The sequence below is a fragment of the Magnolia sinica genome, chromosome 14 (assembly GCF_029962835.1).
Source record: "Magnolia sinica isolate HGM2019 chromosome 14, MsV1, whole genome shotgun sequence".
NCBI lineage: Eukaryota > Viridiplantae > Streptophyta > Magnoliopsida > Magnoliales > Magnoliaceae > Magnolia > Magnolia sinica.
This window is the reverse complement of record NC_080586.1, coordinates 47,055,434-47,059,870: the sequence shown is the minus strand read 5'-3', so window position 1 is coordinate 47,059,870 and position 4,437 is coordinate 47,055,434.

Below are 4,437 nucleotides of genomic sequence, written 5' to 3'. Positions count from 1 at the left end.
ATAAACCTATAGCTTATAACCTAAACCTAAACCTTAACCTAAACCTAAACCTAAACCTATAACCTATAACCTAAACCTAAACCTACAACCTAAATGTATTCTGAAATCCCTAAGCCTAAACCTACACCTAATCCTAATCTCAACTCCCTAACCTAAACCTAAACCTAAACTTGAAAACCCAAACCTAAACCCGATCCCGAACCGGAACCTGATTTCCTAAACCGAAACCTTATCCTATTCTCAATTCCCTTAACTTATTGCTTATAGCCTAAACCTAAACCTAAACCTTAACTTAAACCTATAACCCATAAGCTAAACCTAAACCTAAAACCCAAATGTATTCTCAAATCCCTAAACCTATACCTACACCCAATCCTAATCTCAACTCCCTAACTTAAACTTGAAAACCCAAACCTAAACCCGATCCTGAACCCGAACCCGATTTCCTAAACCTAAACGTTAACCTATTCTCAATTCGCTAAACCTATAGCTTATAACCTAAACCTAAACTTAAACCTAAACCTTAACCTAAAGCTAAACCTAAACCTATAACCTATAACCTATACCAAAACCTAAAACCTAAATGTATTCTCAAATCCCTAAACCTAAACCGACACCTAATCCTAATCTCAACTCCCTAACCTAAACCTAAACCTAAACTTGAAAACCCAAACCTAAACCCGATCCCAAACCCTAACCCGATTTCCTAAACCTAAACCTTAACCTATTCTCAATTCCCTAAACATATAGCTTATAACCTAAACTTTAACCTAAACCTAAACCTAAACCCCTATAACCTTAACCTAAACCTAAACCTAAACCCCTATAGCCTAAACCTAAACCCCTATAACCTAAACCTAAAACCGAATCCTAATCTCAACTCCCTATAACCTAAACCTAAACCTAAATCCCTATAACCTAAGCCTAAACCTATAACCTAAACTTTATTTTAAAAAAGTGCCTTCTTTTTTTGATGAAGTTTCTGCAATTCTTCATGATTCTGAATTATAATGTTTTGTTGGTTGAATATTTTTTTATTAGATGAAAGATAAAAAGAAAATTGTTGGTGATATTTTTCCTTTTTTTTTTTATATATATTTATGATGTTAAACTTATATGTATTTATGCGTGGATGAATGTAATGTGGATAAGATTGTTTGTGTTTGGATGGATGTAGTTTATGTTTGGATGAATGTAGTTTATGTTTGGATGGATTACGTAGTTTGGGTTTAGATGGATGTGAATGTGAATATGATGAAATATATTATAAAACAGGTGTATATCAGGAAGAATACGATGAAATATATTGTAACAGGTGTATATTTACTGTCTCAAATTTGAAAATGTCCTTTGAAGGCTTATAAGAGACGGCTCATAGCAGTCCGTTTTAAGGACGGTCCATGACCTTTGAAGGCTCATAAGAGACGGTCCATAGCAGTCCTTTTTAAGGACGGTCCATGACCGTCCTTTGAAGGATCATAAGAGACGGTCCATAGCAGTCCTTTTTAAGGACGGTCCATGACCGTCCTTTGAAGGCTCATAAGAGACGGTCCATAGCCGTCCTTTTTAAGGACGGTCCATGACCATCCTTTTTTCATCAATAAGAATGATGGTTTTCAACCGTCCTTTAAGTAATACGACACGTCAAAATATGACGGCCCATGCGACGGTCCATGACCATCCTTTTTGGTCATTTGAGACAGTTTTGGACCGTCATTTTTTCACTAGTGTAGTGACAGGTCATGTACTCGGGTCCTAAAAACATGAGGCATTACACCCTCCCCTCTCACGTTCGTCTCTCTCTCTCTCTCTTGATGTGTGGCCCACCTTGATGAATTGAGTAGATCCATACCATCCATCAGTGGCAGCCACCTTGCTGTCCACCTGTTGGATGACTTTGGGCAGGTCCAAATGATGAGAAAACAGAAATATTAGCTTGATCCACTGGTGGGCCACACTCAAGTGGACCCACCGTGATGTTTATGTTATCCACACTGTCCAGATCTCTAGACGATGGACCCCTTGAAATGTATGTATGTATTTTATCCAATAGTCCTGGCCGTCCATCTGGACGTTAGAGTGGATATATAGTATATGATATATATATATATATATAATTATATAATATTAATATGATTTTTATGGTGGCCATACGTGTTTCCCACCTTACAATTTCACTTCATCTATGACTAACCACCGTCCCTAGACGGTGGAGCCTGCATTGATGTATGTGTTGTATCCACCGTCCAGCTGTTGGACGGTGGTACACACCATGATGTATTTTCTATATATCTAGACCATCCGTCTGTTTTGCCAGGTGGGACCCACTGTCGTATAACGTCAGCAAGTTCTGTGGGCCCAACGCAGCACGCAGTTGCTGTTGCTTTAATGTCACTCAGTTTTGGGGCCTGATCATGTGGTATGTGTCATACCCACACCGTCTACCTATTTTGTCAACAGGTGGGACCCACCCTGCACATTGTAAACGTGTGGGGTGTGGGGCCTACCATGATGGATGTGTTGTATCCTCACCATCAAGGGATTGGACGGTGGGAAGTAGTTTGACTGGAGTACCTCTCACCAACCGTATAGTGGTTGTATTTTGTCAGCAAGTTATGTGGGACCCACCTTTGATGTATTTGTTATCCAACCATCCAGCAGTGGGTCCCACTGCTTGACATCAGCAGTTCTGTGGGTCCTATTTGATGTATGTGATCCCCAAGCCATCCACCTATCTTGCTATGTGGGCCACACCATGATGTATTTATTTCATCCACACGGTCCAGATCATGCTAGACAGTGCTGGACAATATTTGGACGGTGTTGATGAGCTGGACAGTGTCTAGATGGTGCTGATTTACATAGACAATGTTTGGTTAGTGCTGATTTACCTAGACAATGTTTGGACAGTGTTGACCATCATTAGTGGGCCATGTGCCCCATGGAATGATAGTGTATAGTGATATACATGTTGCACCTGTAACTATTGAAATGATTTTAAATGTAATCCAAGATCCAACATGAGGCCCACTTTGATGTATTTTGTGGCCCATTCGAGAGGCCCACTTTGATATACTTGTGGCCCATCTGTGAGGCCCACCTTGATATATTTGTAGCTCATCTATAAGGCCCATTAGTGCGGCCCATTGATACAGCCCACTTGATGTGTATGAGGCCCATTAGTGCGGCCTATTAATGTGGCCTACTCGTTGTATTTGAGGCTCATGGGTTATGGCCCATTATGATGTACTGGGGCCCATGGGTCGTGGCCCATTGAAATGTACTTCATGTCCATATGACATGGCCATTGTGATATTTTTGTAGCCTATTTAATGAGGCCTATTATGATGTGCATTAGGCCCATGGGTTGTGGCCCGTGCGATGTATTCAAGGGTCATGTGCAAGGCCCATTTGTTATGTATTTGTGGCCCACTTAGTAAGGCCCATTGTGATATATTTTTAGCCCATATAATGAGGCCCGACTTGATGTATACAAGGCTCATTGCGATGTATATTAGGCCTTTGTGTGAGGCCATGGGCCCACTTTATGTTTAGCTCTATGTGGGCCATTGCTTGGGAGCGATGTTGGTTGGATGTCCACATTGATGGGCAATGATGGTTAGATGTCCACATTGTGACCTTCCCTTAGGCTTTGTTATGCCCATTCTCACCGATCCCGATTATTGAGGCCGATCCTAATTATCACGGCCGATCTCGATTGTCGAGGCTGATTCCGATTGTTGAAGCCGATTTTGATTGTCGAGGCTGATTTTAATTTTGATTATTGAGGCCGATTCTGATTGTTAAAGCTGATTTCGATTTCGATTGTCGAGGCTGATTGTTGAGGCCGATTCCGATTGTCGAGGTCGATCGTTGAGGCCGATCCAAATTGTTGAGGTTGATCATGATTCTCACGGCCGATTTCGATTGTCGAGGCTGATTCTGATTATTGAGGTTCATTTCGATTGTCGAGGCCAATTCTGATTTCGATTATCAAAGCCAATTCTGATTCTGATTCTGATTATCGAGTCTGATTATCAAGGCCGATTCTGATTGTTGAGACCAATTCTGATTGTTGAGGCCGATTTCGATTCTAATTGTTGAGGCCGATCGTTGAGGCTGATCTTGATTATTGAGGCCTATCCCGATTGTTGAGGCCGATTCTGATTGTCGAGGCCGATCATTGAGGCTGATACTAATTATTGAGGCCGATCCCAATTGTTGAAGCCGATCCTGATTATCACGGCCGATTCTGATTGTTAAGCCGATTCTGGTTGCGAGGCCGATTGTTGAGGTCGATTCCGATTGTCGAAGCCGATTATTGAGGCCGATCTTGATTATCGAGGTCGATCCTGATTGTTGAGGCCGATGCTGATTATCATGGCCGATTCCGATTATCGAGATCGATTCTGATTGTTAAGGCCAATTCTAATTGTC